Here is an 18,972-nt window from a genome sequence, read left to right on the forward strand (position 1 = left end):
CTCTGAATTCAGGTACCCAGCTTGACTACAGTGAGGGCGGCTCCATTATGCTCAGCTGTGTCTCAGTTAAAGCAGAACAAAAGGGTTTCAGAAAAGAGAAGGAAGCACACTGTGCTGGTTTAGTCTGAGGGTAAGAGTGGAGAAATGGCTGAAGTGATTGAGGGGCTTCTACCTGCCATAACCTTGTAGGAATCTCCCTGAACTATGAAGCAAACTTAGATCTTGCAAGTTTGCTTAAAGGGCTTGGTAAGCCCTGTAGCCAAATACCATTTCTGGGTTTAGAACAATTGAGTTCTGTGTCAAATTTGTTTTTTATTTGTTGTCTTGCTGTTTGCAAATGTTTGGCCCCTGTGAAATTTTTGTATGTTCAGTAAAAAATTACCCAGAGAGTTGAAATTGGCATTGATTTTTAATTTATACAGAAGTTATTACAAATATATTTGTATTACAAATATATTTGTCAGTGTCAAAACAGTTTCATTAAAGAAAGAAGTTTCATCGCTTACAACATATAGGAAATCAAATTTCATAATTGCATGTACCATGTGGGCAGTAACACCGGTTTCAGAGTTTAAAGGTCATTGATGACTAGGCTCTGAGTTTAAATTAAATTGCAATATGTGTTTTCCTCTTCCTCCTAGACTGCAAATGTGACAGGAAATACTGGCACAACTTAGCATTTTCTACTAAAAGAAACACTGATGTCTGCTTTCTATTTGCCTTCTTTCTTGTGCCCCATCCTTCATAACTGCAAAGATAACTTACAGGTAAATATTCAGTCATTGTTTGTACAGTGAGAACACTAATACCAATTTGAGTAACAAAACACAAATGGGACCTTTGGCTTTGGTTTACAGAAGTGACATGAATAAAAAAGTCAATTCTCATTTATTAGCAAATGGTAACTTAATTAGTGTTCTCAAATTCATCTGTCCTCATTAAAGTTGCTTTGTAGGACTCTTCCCTAAGTTCTGTTTCCCCCCTTGCACTTCCCATTCTCCATCCTCCCTTCATCACGATCAAGTTTGTAGTTCCTGGGAATTTTGCTCCTTTTCTAGCGTATTGCAGTAAGGGAAAAAAAATCATTTCATTATCAGGTTGTAGTCATTGATCTGACGGAGTTCTGGTTTTCACATGTCATCTAGTATATGTCAGTTCCCCAGGCCAAGACTTCTTCACCTGCAAAATGAGGATGATAAACGGTTTGACTTCATGTTTAATTTTAAAATCCTGTGGTTCTTAGTTTCAGTTCCCCTATGGAAAAATTCAGAAAGAGTTCACTTTGCTTTCTACCTTTTTAAAAAAAGTAATTGCAGGGCCTTCTCCCACAGCATGCATTTTTATCAATGTAAGTGGAGATGACTTTTGTTTTCTTAGGAAGCAGGATTTATATTATGGAAAATGCAATTTGTCATGATGTGGTAACTGCTGGAGTAAAGCTGTTGCCTGAGCAACTCAGGTGCTTTGAGTGTTCTAGTGATTTGTTCATCATTACAATGGGTGATACGGATGATAAGATTCAGGTGATAAGTGCAAGAGGGCTAGACAAGTGAAAATACTGGTCATAATTAATAGGAAAAAAAAACATTGATTTTGAGCAGTATCTAGATGTAAATAAATTCTTGATTTGCTTTATGATATTTTGAATTTATAGCTGTAGAAAACATCTTTATAGCCAAAATACCTGGAAGACATTGATTTTATTATTTTGTGTCTAAAGTTCTTCAGTACAGAACAAAATCAAGAGCTGGTTTGAAAGCTTTATGACAGACAAACCTCTACCAAGACTGATCTAGACTAGACAAGAAGAGAGAAGACAAAAATACGGAAAAAACTTCCTATCATTACTGGTAGCAAAGGATTTAAAATAATAAAAATATTATGAAGCAGTATATACATACAGTTGAAAGCATAGATGAAATGGGTGAATTCTGAAAATGCCAAAATTCATATGAGGAAAAGGGAGAACATGAGTGGACCAATAATCACTAAAAAAACCCCCCAGCAATGGCAATCAAAGACCTCTTGCCAGTAAAGTGTCAGACCCAGAATATTTTATAGGAGAATTTTACCAAAAATTTGAGTAATAGAATCTCTCTATATTATACAGATTGTTCTAGAAATTAGAAAAATATTAAAGACACCCAACTCATTTAGAAGCTGCTATAACCTTGGTTACAAAGCCAAATAAAAAGTATAAGAAATAAAATTATAAACCCATTTCACATATAAGCCTAGGTGATAAATTCTAAGTAAAATATTAATGAAAATAATTTAACTGACATTATGTCTGTCTAAATAGAATTAAAACCTTCATACTACAAAATATCCTGAAATGTTGGAAAAAGTATAACGAATCACCTTAAATGTATAACTGAACTCTAAGAAAGTAAAGGAAATCAGTAGTGATCCAAAATGGGGGGGGGGGGTAGGAATGTTGAACACCAAAGAAATAAAGATGAGTTGATATTGTGGTTGTCTTAGAGATTGGATACTGGTTTCACTAACCAAGGGACTTGGTCTTGGTGGTCAAACAAAACAGGCTATAAGAGGTAGGAAATTTGAACTCAGAGATGCTGAAATTAAACCCTCAAAGAACGATACACTGTGTGCAAAATCGACCAGAAAAATTCTGGCATTTTCCCAGTCTTTTTTAATCTCATCAGCATAGAAGGAAAAAAATTCTTTTTTCATAGTAGAAAAAATTCTTCTCAAATAACTTTTAATTGTGGCTATGCCCTAATCCATCTATATATTTTTAGTTGACGTAAAAATCAGTCCTAAGATCATACTATCCCTTGAGTTCTTGAGAAGAAAATGTAAAATCACACAAACAGCATAAACCAGGTTATGTTGAGTTCCTGCTAATAATGTGTCACTAAAGAGATCATAACCTCCAGAATATAAAACACACATGGAAATAATCAACCATGTGTGAGAATCAGTGGCCAGTAAAATTTGACCCTCAAGAAGTTCAGATATAATTCATGTGAAATTTATACTATAAAAGTAGCATATTTTAGATTCTTAAGGACTTAAATGTCAAGAAAATGAGAAAAAGAATGAGATTAAACAAATATAACATGAGAATACCTAATAACTAAGTTCAACAATGTTGCAGGATACAAGATAAACATATAAAAATCAATTGTATGTATATATACTAGTAATGAACACATGGACACTAAAATTAAAATATCATTTACAATCGCTCAAAAAATGAAATACTTCAGTGTAGATCTAGCAAAACTTGTACAGGACTTGTATGCTGAAAAGTATACAATACTGATGAAAGAAATTAAATATCTATGTAAATAGAAATATCTGATTATATATTGGAAGACTCAACTTGTCAATTCTCCCAAATTGATGAACAGGCTTAATACATATCCAAGCAATATTTTTTATGGATACAGACAAGATTATTCTAAAATTTACATGGAAAGAAAGAGGAACTAGAGTAGCTAGAACTATTTTGAAAAAGATGAATAAAGTGGGAGGGAATCCGTCTTTCCAACTGCAAGAGTTATTATAGCTAAAATAATCATAACTATGTGGTAATGGTGGTGGGATAGACATATAGACATTGGAACAGAATAGAGAACCCAGAAATACACACAAACATGCCTGATTTTTGACAGATGTGAAAAAGCAATTGAATAGAGTTAAGATAGAATGTTAAACAAATGGTGCTGGAACAATTGGACATCCATATGTTAAAAAAAATATACCTTAAACCTAAGCCTCACACTTTATACAAAAGTTAAAACGAATCACAGGCTTAAATGTAAAACATAAGACTATAAACTTTTAGAAGAAAACAGAAGAGAAAAATGTCAGGATCTAGGACTTGGCAAATGTTCCTAGATTTGACATCAAAGAACAACATACAAAAGGAAAAATTGCTAAATTGGACTTTATTAAAATTTTAAAAATTGCTGTGTGAAAGACCCTTTAAGAAGATAAAAAGACAAGCTCCAGAATGGGAAGAAACACATGTTTCTGACAAAGGAGTAGCAAGCCACACATTAAACAAAAGACTAGTATCTAGGATATATAAAGAACTCTGAAAATTCAGCAGTAAAAAGCAAACAATCCAATTAGCACATGGGCAAAAGGCATAGACATTTCACTGAAGATATACAGATGGCAAGTTAAACACTTGAAAAGATGTTCAACATCAGTAAACAGCAGGGGAATTCAAACTAACACCACCATGATAATATCACTCTACACCTATCAGAATGGATGAAATAAAAAATAGTGACAACACCAAATCCTGGAGAGAATACAGAGAAACTGGATCAATCATACATTGCTGACAGGAATGAAAGATGGTACAGCCAGTCTGGAAAACAGTTTGTCAGTTTCTTTAAAAAGCTAAACATGCAACTACCATATGACAAAATTACACTCCTGGAGACTTAAACCACATAAATGAAGACTTGTGTTCACATAAAAACCTGTACACAAATGTTTATAGTAGTTTTATTCATAATAGCCCCAAACTAGAAATAACAGGTGAATGGCTAAACAAACTGTGGAATATCAATACCAAGGAATACTACTCTACAGTAAAAAGGAAAAACTACTAATACACTACAACCTGGATGCATCTCCAGAGAATTATGCTGAGCTGCAAAAGCCAATCCCAATAGGTTGCATACTGTATGATTCCACTTATAACATTCTTAAAATGAAAAAAATATGAAAATGAAGAACAGATTAGTGGTTGCCAGGCGTTGGGACAGGAGGGAAGGAGATATGTTTATACAAGTCAGCATAAGGGATCCTTGTGAGGGAAATGTTCTCTACCTTGACTGTATCAATGTCAATATCCTGGTTGTGGATACAAAGCGTTACCAATGGGGGAAACTGGGTAAAAAGTACATGGGATATTGCTGTATTATTTCTTACAGTTGCAATGTTAATCCAAAATTACATCAAAACAAAAAGCTTAATTAAAAAATATAAACAACAAAACACAGAGTGGGTCAAATAAAAAGAAAAATGTGGTTACCCTGGGTTGGATTGTAGATATGGGTGCCCAGTGGATAAGAGTCAGTAGTGGCAGGGATACCTTTTAGTATGTGCCTTTTTCTTGACATAGGAAAATTCACAAATCATAAATTTATATCTTAATGACTTATCACAAAATGTACCCACCCACATAACTACCACTCAGATTAAGAACTAGGATATGACCCGACCCCAGAAACTCCCTTTGTGCCCCTTCCTGTCACTGCTCCCTGTCACTCTTCCAAAGATAACCACTGAGTTTAAGTACCATAGATTAGTTTTGCCTGTTTTCAAATTTTATAAAAATGGAATCATACAGAAATCATTCTTTTGTGTCTGGCTATTGTAAATCAACATTACATTAATGAGGTTCATCCATGATGGTGCATGTAGCAATAATTTGTTCAGTTTTGTTGCTATGTAATATCCTATCATATAAACTGTAATTTATCCATTCTATTCTTTATAGACATTTGATTTTTTCCCCAAATTTTATGAATAATGTTGCCATGAAAATTCTTTTTTTCCTGTGATTTTTTTTTTTTTTGTGTGTAGGTACAAATTTTCCTTGGATGACTAAATGAAAATGAAATTGCATTTCTTGTAAGGCAAGTCTGGTGATGATGAATTCTCTCAGCTTTGTTTCTCCTCCATTTTTGAAGCACAGTTTTGCTGGATGTAGTATTCTTGGTTGACAGTTTTCTTTCAGCACTCAGTCAGAATTTTGGACACATGTTCCACTCCTGTCCTTCCCCTGAGGGAGAGGTGTGGAGCTATATCAGCCTCCCTCTGTATGCTGTTCCGCAGGCCCTCTGGGGCAGCAGCGACCTGCCAAGCTCTTTTCTGTTGTTCAGCAACCCCTGGGCATCTAGAGTATATCACGTCCCATCAGTGCTCTGAGACAGAAGACAGATACCCGTCCTCAGGCAGCCCACAGAAAAGGTGGAATGCTGGATATATGTTCCAACTCTTTTCCTCCCCAGGGCGAAGTAGAGAATTGGGGTTTTTCTCCTACTTGATCCACTGAGCTGGGGAAAGGTCTATGGCGAGTGAGTGTTCCAAAATGTTGCCTTGTTCTCAGTGGCTTCCAATCTGGTGCTCTTTCTTGTCAGTTAGATTAAGGCAAGACAGAGACCAGTCCTTCAGGCAGCCACCCCTTCCCCACTGCCACCCAAAGACTAAATGTTAGACATATGTTTCAATCTTTTCTTTCTCTCACTAGGGAGAAGCTAAGATCTGGGAATTTTCTCCTGATTGTGCTACGTTGAGTAGGGGGAGGAATTATGGTGAGTGCTGTGAGTTTTCCTAACCCACTTTGATGTGACTGATTTTGTGCTCGTCTGGGGTACAGGAGTCTCTTAATTGGTTTCTAAGTTTCTCACAAAGGGAATTGGTTCCTGTATTGTTGTGTCAGTATGTCATGGGGGGAAAGAGGGTATGGGGCTTCCTGTTCTGCCACCTTGCTCTCTATTCTCTATTGTTACCTTGGCTTTGTCTGTTTTTGTACCAATGCATCACTGTCTTAATTAAAGTAGCTTTATATCCAGTAGTGGAAGTTTTCCAATTTGTTTTTTTTAAGAGGTCAGAGTTATTGACCTTTTAAATTTCCATATAGCTTTTAAGTTAACCAGTTTTCATGCATACACACACACACACACACACACACACACACACACACACACCCACCCCTGCTGGAATTTTGTTTGGAATTTCATTGGATCTATAAGATGAACCATGAAAACTAACATCTTTACAATTGTAACTCACAATATGTGAACATACTACATCTCACTATTTAGTTATTTAATTTCTCTTAGTAATATTTTATAGAGTTTTTACATAGTTTTCATTAGATTTATTCTAAGCTATTAGGTGTTTTTAAAATCTTATTATAAATGTTCTTTAATTTAAATTTTCTTAAATGTTAAATGTTCTTAAATTTAAATTTTTTTTTTTTTTTTTTTTGCAGTATGTGGGCCTCTCACTGTTGTGGCCTCTCCCATTGCGGAGCACAGGCTCCGGACGCGCAGGCTCAACGGCCATGGCTCACGGGCCCAGTCGCTGTGTGGCATGTGGGATCCTCCCGGACCGGGGCACGAACCCGTGTCCCCTGCATTGGCAGGCGGACTCCCAACCACTGCACCACCAGGGAAGCCCAAATTTAAATTTTTTAGTATTTTTAGTATTTAGACACAAAATAGATTTTAAATATTGTGATTGTTTTGAATTCATGTATAAATTCTAATAGTTAATCTGTAGAATTTTTTGGATTTTTTAAATACTTATTATACTATCTGGAAAAATGACAGTTTTGTTTTTTTCTTCCAATCTTTTTCTTATGTTTTTCTTGCCTTGCCTTATTGCAATAGCTAGGACAGTGGTGATTAGAATTGGTAACAGCAGACATTCATATCTTGTCCTTATTCTTGGAGTTACAGCTTTCATTATTCTACCATTCAGTATGATTTTTTTCAGTAGGATTCACAGATACCTTTTTCTGCAATAAGTTGGTCCCATGTATTTCTACTATAGTAGTAATTTTTATCATGAATAGATGCTTAATTTAATAAAATCATTTTCCTGTATCTACTGAGATGATCATATGATTTTTCTAATTTAATCTTTTGATGTAGTGAATTACATAGATTTTCAGATCTTAAATCAGCCTTGTATTACTAGAATAAACCAAATTTGATCTTGATATATTGTCTTTTTCAAATATCTTTGTACTTTGCTAATATTTTATATAGTATTTTTATATCTTGAATCCTTATCTTACAGTTTGCTTCTGGGAAAACCTAGTATCAGACAGAGAATATATAATACAGGATAAATATAGCATCAAGACACAAAAAATCTTGGCCATGCTTAAACAAATAGTGATTTATTTTTCTCATGCAACAGAAATTATAGTGCTTAAGTTTGATAGAATTAATTCACTTGCTTAGTGATGCCAGCAGGAACCTAGCTTTTTTCTAACTTCTCTTCCATCCTTAGTATTGCCTTTTTATCTTCATGGTTGTTACCTCATGCTATAACTTAGAACCTCACAATCTCAAGATTTGCAAGGAAAGGAAGAGGATTGGGCAAGCCTTTCCCTAAGTGAGGCTATTTATATATGGGGAGCTCCCAAGCATGTGTCCTACCTATGATGTTTCTTTGGCCAGAAGTGTGTCACACACAGATACAGAGAGAAATCACTGGTAGAGGAGAGCAAAATTCCTATGTCTGGATTAAATCAATCATGATTAATCTTCTAGGTCAGAAAGAGACCTATTTTTCCTTGAAATCAGAGATCTATGTGTGCTACAGTATCTATGTCCTTTTAGCCAGGAAAAAATAGGGGAATCATACCTGCTACAAATAGTTCAAGAAAGAATAATTTTATGTGACTCTTAGAATTATAGATGCCAAGATTCTTACCCAAATGTAAGTTTAATCCAGCAAGTAAAAAAACGTCATGAAGTAGTTATTTCAGAAAAATGTAAGTAAATCCTGAAACAGAAGACTACTACAAAGCCATAGAAATGAGACAATATGGTGCAGAAACATAAATAGATCAATGGAACAGAATCGAGTTCTCAAAAACAAGTCCATGTTTACATGGGAACCTGATATACGTAGAAATGGACTTAATAGAAAAGGATGGTTTCTTCATTAGGTGACAGTGGAAAAACAAGTCACTATATAGGGAAAAATAAAGTTAGTTTTCAAAAACACAGTTTAGATTAATCACAGGCTTAAGAATGAAAGATTAAACTACAAAGTGAATAAAAATACATCAGAAAAATATCTCTGTGTTTCTGAGTTGCAGAAAAATTATTAAATAAGACCCCAAAAGTACAAGGCATAAGATAAAAAATGATGAATTTGACTACATAAAAAATTATGAATTTCTATTCAATGAAGGGAACCATCAGTAAAGTCAACTGACAGGGAATAGGCTGAGAGAAGTTATCTGAGAACTCAAAAACTGACAAGGGATAATAACTATAATATAAGAAACCCTTATAAAAAAAAAAAGAGGAAACTAACAGATCAATAGGTAAAGCAGAATCTATACACTCCAACAGCTAATCTGGAAAACAGTCTGGAGATACTTAGGTTAATTTCATATGCATAGGTCCCAGGACCCATCCAGTCCACTCCAGGGGAACTTGTGGTTTCTAAGGAGGCATGTGTAAGAATGCTTGATTACACATCATTTGTAGAGCAGGACATTGTAGACAACATAGGTATCTATCTCTAGGGGAGCAGATGGGTGAAATGTTGTGGATATTCACAGAGGTAACAAATTAAAGAGAGAGTTATGTGGAGAAGTCTTTCAAACATAGTGTTGAGAGAAAAAAGTAAGATAACAAGAGATCTGTAACATGATTTACCTGGCAAATTTAAAACATAAACACACAACAAAACAGTACCTCTTTTCAAATATACCCGCATGTTCAGGAAAGGTGCTAAACATATTAGAGTAATTTCCTACAGGTGGAGGAGTGGATTGGGAGTGGAGATTGAGGATAAGAAGAAAAATAAAGCAATAAAGCCTTGCATGGACAGTCGATGACTGTGTCATGAACTTGGAGTGCAATCAACTCAGTTCTCTGCATTCTAAATTATATGTTTACTTTCTAAGTCCTATGAAGATTCTAGCTTGCATGCTAGCTCCTAGTTAAGCATACCCATTATTTTAAATATTGCTTGTTAAGAAATAAATTTTATGTAGAGACTTTCCAGTAATTATTTAATTTGTAGAAGCCACTGTATACCAATATAAGTCCTCACTGTAAACAAATGATTACCTTCTTCCAAAATCACACTTTTAAATTATTGATGGGGATATGTTGTCTTTTTCATTCTGTCTCAAAGGCTTTAGTTTCTAAAAACCCACAGACAACTTCATCTGTAATTTTACTCAATTTAAGTTCCATTTTGCTCTCTACTTTCTTACTCCTTTTTTAAACCAACAACATTGTTAAAATTTTAAAACTCCTCTGTAATAGTGATCAGGTTTTCACTATTTTTCCATTTCTCATGAGAATGAAGTTCATGAAGAAATTTGGAAAAATTATACCTTGATCTGAAGACATTATATAACTGAAGATTTGGCTGGTGAATTTAAGCCATGGTTCAAAGCTGAGCACACTATATTCACTTGGTAGAAAGTTCTGAAATTCATTCTGAGATATGGGAATGAGAAGATTTTTCATGTAACTCTTTTCTTTAATTACTAGGTAAATTACCTAAAATTTACTAGGTAAATTTTCTTTCTGATGAAATTATGATTTGATTATTTTTAATTGATTGCTTATTGTGTGCCAAGACATATATGTTATTTTATTAACCATGGATAAGTTTGCCTGACCCATGAAGTTCACTGAGATTCTAATGATGGTAAGACCAATTAGTTGATGCTGATTAGGAAACTGCTACTCAAAATGTGGTCTAAGCCAACAGAATTACCTGGGAGATTTTCAGACATGTGGAAACTCAGGCTCAATCACATACCTAGTGAATCAAAACTTGTATTATAACAAGATCCCCAGGTGATTCTTAAGTTCTTAAAGTTTGAGACATACTGGGAATCATCCCTTGGCATCTAGACAATAACGTCAGGTTGAAGAATAGCTGTTTTAAAATTTAACCTATTTTTACATAGTTATCCTTGCTTTTCTGATTATTTCTATCATTCATTCATTCAATAAGCATTTAGTGAGTACATTACTGTATTTCAGGCTGTATATTGGGAGTACACAAAAGCAAAGAAGACATGCTAAGGAATTCCTGTGGGTTTTTTTGAATGCAGAAATAAATGTAGGGGCTTCCCTGGTGGCACAGTGGTTAAGAATCCGCCTGCCAATGTGGGGGACACGGGTTCGAGCCCTGGTCTGGGAAGATCCCACATGCCGCAGAGCAACTAAGCCCATGCACCACAACTACTGAGCCTGTGCTCTAGAGCCCGCGAACCACAACTACTGAGCCCATGTGCCACAAATACTGAAGCCCGTGTGCCTAGAGCCCCTGCTCCACAGCAAGAGAAGCCACCGCAATGGGAAGCCGGTGCACGGTCGTCACAACTAGAGAAAGCCCATGCGCAGCAACAAAGACCCAATGCAACCAAAAATAAAAAAAATAAATACATTTTTAAAAAAGAAGAAGAAGAAAGAAATGTAGAAGAAGCTGGAGTGAAACCTGCTTTTGGCTGTCTGGGAAAAAGTTCCCAGCTCACCAGTCTGACAATGGCTACACAAGTTATGGAGACAACCATCCAGAATTTGTTCAGTGGTACTGTCTGTGCCCTGGAAACTCTCAGCAAAGCAATCAGCCTGAAATTAGGCACTGCTTGGCTGGGGGGACCTTGGTTTCTGGGCTCCCAGTTGAGCCTGGGCCAACTCTAGCTCTCCAACTCACAGCTGATGGCTGGCACCCAGACCTGCCTCCTCAGCTTCAGGGATGGCTTGTTGTCAAAGAACCAGAGAATGAAATTTCCATGACAGGGTGGGGCAGGGTTTGTCCAGCATAGGGTATCTTCTATAATCCTGTGTGGTCTGATTCAGGTGCTATGAGCAAAAGTTTTTCAGAACTGTGAAGGAGTAGAAATGATGGAATGGATTCTAATGGAGAACATTGAAAATCAATGAATCTAGGCCTAGTCCCAAGAGATGGCAGGAAAATGAAGTTCTTTTATATTAAGTTTTATGGTACACCAAAATCACATTGCATTAGAATTTTTAAAGTAATGTGTATATTGATTTCATAATTCTTGCTTCAGAACTAAGAGTTGAAGAATCTTCAACTGATATCTGATAGCCACTCCTTTTTATGTGAATTAGGCACATAGTGAATTAGTCTGGGAAGGAGACGTGAGAAATGTCTCATAGAAACTACCATCTAGTCCAGGTTCGCACACAGATTTTTTCTTTTTCTTACTTCCTTTTTTTTTTTGCTATTCAGTGTCTCTTGCCACAGAGTTGGAAATTTTGTTAAGAAAAAGCCAAGGAAAGCAAACTCTAGTTATGGGAAGAAAATCTCAGCTTTGGTGAGATGAATTTTCCTCTTTCCTTCCCACCCGTAGTGCAAAGAGCAACCCTTAGTATCTCTCTATGTGGTATCTGACTGCCAAATGGGTGAGGAAGGAAGAAAACACTTGAAGTAACTGATTGTTTATTGGTGATAATTTGTGAAATGCTACTTGGCTCTAGATATGGCTTTGTCATATTTGTGAGATTCAGTTCCCTTACCTGTAAAGTGAAGATAATTAGACTACACCAAGATTAAATGAAATAATGTTTATTTTGCTTAATTAGGGCAGGTTTTTAAAAATTGAGATATAGTTGATTTGCAATGTTGTGTTAATTCCTGCTGTACAGCAAAGTGATTCAGTTATACATATATATAATTCTTTTTTTAATATTTTTTCCATTATGGTTTATCATAGATATTGAATATGTTCTCTGTGCTATATGGTAGGACCTTGTTGTTTATCCATTCTATATATAAAAGCTTACATTTGCTAAACCCAACCTCCCACTCCATCCTTCCCCCAACCCCATCACCCTTGGCAACCACCAGTCTGTTCTCCATGTCTGTGATTCTGTTTCTCTTTTATAGGTAGGTTCATTTGTGTCATATTTTAGATTCCACATATAAGTGATATCATATGATATTTGTCTTTCTCTTTCTGCCTTACTTCACTTTGTATGATAATCTCTAGTTGTATGCATGTTGCTGCAAATGGATTATTTCATTCTTTTTTATGGCCGAGTAGTATTCCATTGTATATATGTACATCTTCTTTATCCATTCATCTGTTGATGGACATTTAGGTTGTTTCCATGTCTTGGCTGTTGTGAATAGCGCTGCTATGAACATTGGGGTACATGTATCTTTTTGAATTATAGTGTTGTTAATTAGGGCAGTTTTGGGTACATGGTAAGCATTCAATAAATTCTAGCTATTACAGTAGGGTCAAAATTTACACCTAGGTACTAAAGTGAGATAATGGCATAGGAAAACCCTGAACTCACCTCTTCCCATAAACATAACAGATATACAGCTACATATGAAACAGTTCCCTCTGAAAGGAACCTGAATACTAGCTGAATACCTGCTCTACAATAAAAGATAAAAGGGTCGCATTGAAATGGATAGAAGGGGCAGGGACAGGCTATTACTAGAAAAAACCTCACCCCCAGCATGGTGACTGACAATTGGTATGGATCTCAGAATAATAATAATAAAAAGACCTTCTCCCTGAGGAACAAGGGGTTTGCACTCCAGTTTGTGTCTAGTTACCAGGTCACGATACAAAGTTAATACAATATTGTTATATACAGCTCTCTTCTGTCAGGGAAGAGTCAGCCAGGTTCTTTCGGGCTATTCACATATGAATAAACCAGCTTGTTTTCTAGCATTTAAGAAAAGCATCTTTTTTTCCCCTGAAAGCCTGATCTTGTAATGCATTTACCCCACAGCATAGACCCTCTTTGAGGAGGAAAGACCTTATTTGGTTCGCTGAATGAAGTGGCTTGGCTGCTCTTTGCATCTTGGTGTGCAGAGGCAAATATTCTAATATTGAATTATCCAACCTCCTGAATTGCAACCATTGTGCTTTCTTGGACCTATTTGATCCCGCTCATGTCTGTTCCCATATGATTTTCTTACATTTAGTGTATTCATCATTGCAATGTGGGAAGAGGAGCTGGGTAATGGTGCTGTTCAGTGAAAGAAGAACCAAAGACTATGCAGAAAAGAGTTGCAAGTACATTTGTTCTAAAAAAATGTGGGAACACCTTTTTAGAAATACAATACATGTTTTTCAATGGGCAGTTCTTCCATCCTATGGTTGAGGCCCCCCTCTCTATGTAAATGGATACCCTTCAGAGTCTGCTTTCCTACAACAAAGAGGTGCTTTATCTACTCCAGAAGTTAGGGCTCCAAAATTGATAAATACAAGACTTTTTTTTAGAAACATAATGCAATACTAAAGAGATGAAAATAACAAAATACATTTGTCAAACTTCAGATTTATCAGGCGTAAGAGCTTGCACAACTTAATGACTTAGATGATGCCTGATGCTTTCTTGCCTGTTACAGGATTTAGCAATCTGGTTCTATCCTCTTGATTTGTCGTGTGGGTTATTTTGATGTGTGGAAATCACCTAGAGAAAAAAGTTCTACCATATAGAGGGGATTCTCTGGTTTAATTCCTTACTAATTCATGTCCTAGAAATCCTGGGAATGGATAACAAGGGTGTTTTGGTTTTGTTTCATTTTGTTTGCTCCTTTTTGCTTGTTACTTGTGATGCTGCTTTTCTGATGCTTGAATTTCATGTTAGGTCTCTTTACTGTGTTTGACATCAATACCATGCAATCTGAGGCCAAATCTGGCAAAGTAAAAACAAGTGAAGAATTAGAGTTATGATCTTGGCCACTCAGGCAAAGGAAAAATTGCTTTAACCTTAGAAAGTAAAGACTCAGTTTCAAGGATGCATGATTATTTCTGGCTAGTTGTATGCATTGCTTTTTGTCCCTTTTGCTTAAATCTCCATTTTAAGGTTGACCTGCACTCTTCCTGGCTTTCTGGCATTGTACTCATGTCTGAGGAACTCTTAATGGAATAAAATTCCAAGGTATAGAGTGAAATGAGAGACTGGGTTAGACTAGCAGACTGAGTAATATGTAATCAGAATTTAGAGTATCTATTAACCTCCAAATCAAAACAGATTTGTTTAGCATACAATGAAATTTAGTTTTCAGTACCTTAATGGACTTAATGTCATCTGGATAAAACATTTCTGCTTGGAGCCTTGGTTTTTCTACTCAAATACTGATATACTCTGGGCTGTTACACAAATATTTGAGGATTAGTCCTTAAGTGATATTTTACCTACCCAGCACTCACGTATTGGCATTACACGTGAAAGCCAGATATAAACCAAGTGTTTGATAAATAACCAAATTAAGTAATAACACCTTGAACTTTTTCCTTTATTATATATAGGTGTACAATGTAGTGATTCACAATTCTTTTCTTTTTTAACATCTTTATTGGAGTATAATTGCTTTAAAATGGTGTGTTAGTTACTGCTTTATAACAAAGTGAATCAGCTATACATATATTCCCATATCTCCTCCTTCTTGCATCTCCCTCCCACCCTCCCTATCCCACCCCTCTAGGTGGTCACAAAGCACTGAGCTGATCTCCCTGTGCTATGAGGCTGCTTCCCACTAGCTATCTATTTTACATTTGGTAGTGTATATATGTCCATGCCACTCTCTCACTTTGTCCCAGCTTACCCTTCCCACTCCTCGTGTCCTCAAGTCCATTCTCTAGTAGGTCTGTGTCTTTATTCCCATCTTGCCCCTAGGTTCATCACGACCTTTTTTTTTTTTGATTCCATATGTATGTGTTAGCATACAGTATTTGTTTTTCTCTTTCTGACTTACTTCACTCTGTATGACAGACCCTAGGTCCATCCACCTCACTGCAAATAACTCAATTTCATTAATTTTTATGGCTGAGTAATATTCCATTGTATATATGTGCCACATCTGCTTTATCCATTCATCTGTTGATGGACACTAAGGTTGCTTCCATTTCCAAGCTATTGTAAATAGAGCTGCAATGAACATTGTCGTACATGACTCTTTCTGAATTATGGTTTTCTCAGGGTATATGCTCAGTAGTGGGATTGCTTGGTCGGATGGTAGTCCTATTTTTAGTTTTTTAAGGAACCTCCATACTGTTCTCCATAGTGGCTGTATTAATTTACATTCCCACCAACAGTGCAAGAGGGTTCCCTTTTTTCCACACCCTCTCCAGCATTGATTGTTTGTAGATTTTTTGATGATGGCCATTCTGACTGGTGTGACGTGATACCTCATTGTAGTTTTGATTTGCATTTCTCTATTGATTAGTGATGTTGAGGATTCTTTCATGTGTGTGTTGGCAATCTGTATATCATCTTTGGAGAAATGTCTATTTAGGTCTTCTGCCCATTTGTGGATTGGGTTTTTGTTTTTTTTGATATTGAGCTGCATGAGTTCCTTGTATTTTTTGGAGATTAATCCTTTGTCAGTTGCTTCATTTGCAAATATTTTCTCCCATTCTGAGGGTTGTCTTTTGGTCTTGTTTATGGTTTCCTTTGCTGTGCAAAAGCTTTGAAGTTTCATTAGGTCCCATTTGTTTATTTTTGTTTTTATTTCCATTTCTCTAGGAGGTGGGTGAAAAAGGATCTTTTTGTCATTTATGTTATAGAGTGTTCTGCCTATGTCTTCCTCTAAGAGTTTAATAGTGTCTGGCCTTACATTTAGGTCTTTAATCCATTTTGAGTTTATTTTTGTATATGGTGTTAGGGAGTGCTCTAATTTCATTCTTTTACATGTAGCTGTCCAGTTTTCCCAGCACCACTTATTGAAGAGGCTGTCTTTTTTCCATTGAATATTCTTGCCTCTTTTATCAAAGATAAGGTGACCATATGTGTGTGGGTTTATCTCTGGGCTTTCTATCCTGTTCCATTGATCTATATTTCTGTTTTAGTGCCAATACCATATTGTCTTGATTATTGTAGGTTTGTAGTATAGTCTGAAGTCCAGGAGCCTGATTCCTCCAGCTCTGTTTTTTTTCTTAAGCTTGCTTTGGCTATTCAAGATCTTCTGTGTTTCCATACAAATTGTGAAATTTTATGTTCTATTTCTGTGAAAAATGCCATTGGTAGTTTGACAGGGATTGCACTGAATCCGTAGATTGCTTTGGGTAATATAGTCATTTTCACAATGTTGATTCTTTCAATCCAAGAACATGGTATATCTCTCCATCTGCTTATATCATCTTTAATATCTTTCATCAGTGTCTTATAGTTTTCTACATACAGGACTTTTGTCTCCTTAGGTAGGTTTATTCCTAGGTATTTTAATCTTTTTGTTGCAGTGGTAAATGGGAGTGTTTCCTTACTTTCTCTTTCAGATTTTTCGTCGTTAGTGTACAGGAATGCAAGAGATTTCTGTGCATTAATTTTGTATCCTACTACTTTACCACATTCATTGATTAGCTCTAGTAGTTTTCTGGTAGCATCTTTAGGATTCTCTATGTATAATATCATGTCATCTGCAAACAGTGACAGTTTAACCTCCTCTTTTCCTATTTGGATTACTTTTATTTCTCTTTCTTCTCTGATTGCTGTGGCTAAAACTTTCAAAACTATGTGGAATAATAGTGGTAAGAGTGGGCAACCTTTTCTTGCTCCTGATCTTAGTGGAAATGGTTTCACTTTTTCACCATTGAGAACAATGTTGCCTGTGGGTTTGTCATATATGGCCTTTATTATATTGAGGTAAGTTCCCTCTATGCCTACTTTCTGAAGGGGTTTTATCATAAGTGGGTGTTGAATTTTGGCAAAAGCTTTTTCAGCATCTATTGAGATGATCATATGGTTTTTCTCCTTCAATTTGTTAATATGGTTCATCACATTGATTGATTTGTGTAATTTGAAGAATCCTTGCTTTCCTGGGATAAACCCCACTTCATCATGATGTATGATCCTTTTAATGTGCTGTTGGATTCTGTTTCCTAGTATTTTGTTGAGGATTTTTGCATCTATATTCATCAGTGATATTGGCCTGTAGTTTTCTTTTTTTGTCACTTCCTTGTCTGGTTTTGGTATCAGGGTGATGGTGGCCTTGTAGAATGAGATTGGGAGTGCTCCTCCCTCTGCTATATTTTGGAAGAGTTTGAGAAGGATAGGTGTTAACTCTTCTCTAAATATTTGATAGAATTTGCCTGGGAAGCCATCTGGTCCTGGCCTTTTGTTTGTTGGAAGATTTTTAATCACTGTCTCAATTTCAGTGCTTGTGATTGGTCTGTTTTTTATTTTCTGTGTCTTCCTAGTTCAGTCTGGAAGGTTGTGCTTTTTTAAGAATTTGTCTATTTCTTCCAGGTTGTCCAGTTTATTGGCATATAGTTGCTTGTAGTAATTTCTCATGATCCTTTGTATTTCTACAGTGTCAGTTGTTACTTCTCCTTTTTCATTTCTAATTCTATTTATTTGAGTCTATTTCCTTTTTTCCTTGATCAGTCTGGCTAATGGTTTATCAAATTTGTTTATCTTCTCAAAGAACAAGCTTTTAGTTTTATTGATCTTTGCTATTGTTTCCTTCATTTCCTTTTCATTTATTTCTCATCTGATCTTTATGATTTCTTTCCTTCTGCTAACTTTGGGTTTTTTTTGTTCTTCCTTCTCTAATTGTTTTAGGTTTAAGTTTAGGTTGTTTATTTGAGATGTTTCTTGTTTCTTGAAGTAGGATTGTATTGCTATAAACTTCCCTCTTAGAACTTCTTTTGCTGCATCCCATAGGTCTTGGGTTGTCGTATTATCATTGTCATTTGTTTCTAGGTATTTTCTGATTTCCTCTTTCATTTCTTCAGTGATCTCTTGGTTATTTAGTAGCATATTGTTTAGCCTCCATGTGTTTATATTTTTTACAGTTTTTCCCCTATAATTGATATCTAGTCTTATAGTGTGGTGGTTGGAAAAGATGCTTGATATTTCAATTTTCTTAAGTTTACCAAGGCTTGATTTGTAACCCAACATGTGATCTATTCCTGAAAATCTTCCTTGAGCACTTGAGAAGAAAGTGTATTCTTTTGTTTTTGGAAAGGAATGTCCTATAAATATCAATTAAGTCCATCCTGTTTAATGTGTCATTTAAAGCTTGTGTTTCCTTATTTATTTTCAAATTGGATGATCTGTCCATTGGTGAAAGTAGGGTGTTAATGTCCCCTACTATTATTGTGTTACTGTCAGTTTCCCCTTTTATGGCTGTTAGCATTTGCCTTATGTATTGAGGTGCTCCTATGTTGGGTGCATAAATATTTATAATTGTTATATCTTCTTCTTACATTGATCCCTTGATCATTATGTAGTGTCCTTCTTTGTCTCTTGCAATAGTCTTTAT

At 35.7% G+C, this 18,972-nt stretch overlaps 1 long non-coding RNA gene across 1 annotated transcript in view; it reads left to right on the plus strand.

Moving 5' to 3' along the window:
- Positions 1–564: 564 nt before the first annotated feature.
- The window catches only part of LOC137220784 (uncharacterized), a 46,058-nt gene continuing 27,650 nt past the window's right edge, over positions 565–18,972 (plus strand). The window contains exons 1-2 of the long non-coding RNA XR_010941796.1: positions 565–767; positions 6,242–6,305. This is a non-coding gene — a long non-coding RNA (uncharacterized lncRNA). The remainder of the gene's footprint in view (positions 768–6,241; positions 6,306–18,972) is intronic.

This window comes from Pseudorca crassidens, chromosome 3, assembly GCF_039906515.1.
Source record: "Pseudorca crassidens isolate mPseCra1 chromosome 3, mPseCra1.hap1, whole genome shotgun sequence".
Classification (NCBI taxonomy): Eukaryota; Metazoa; Chordata; class Mammalia; order Artiodactyla; family Delphinidae; genus Pseudorca; species Pseudorca crassidens.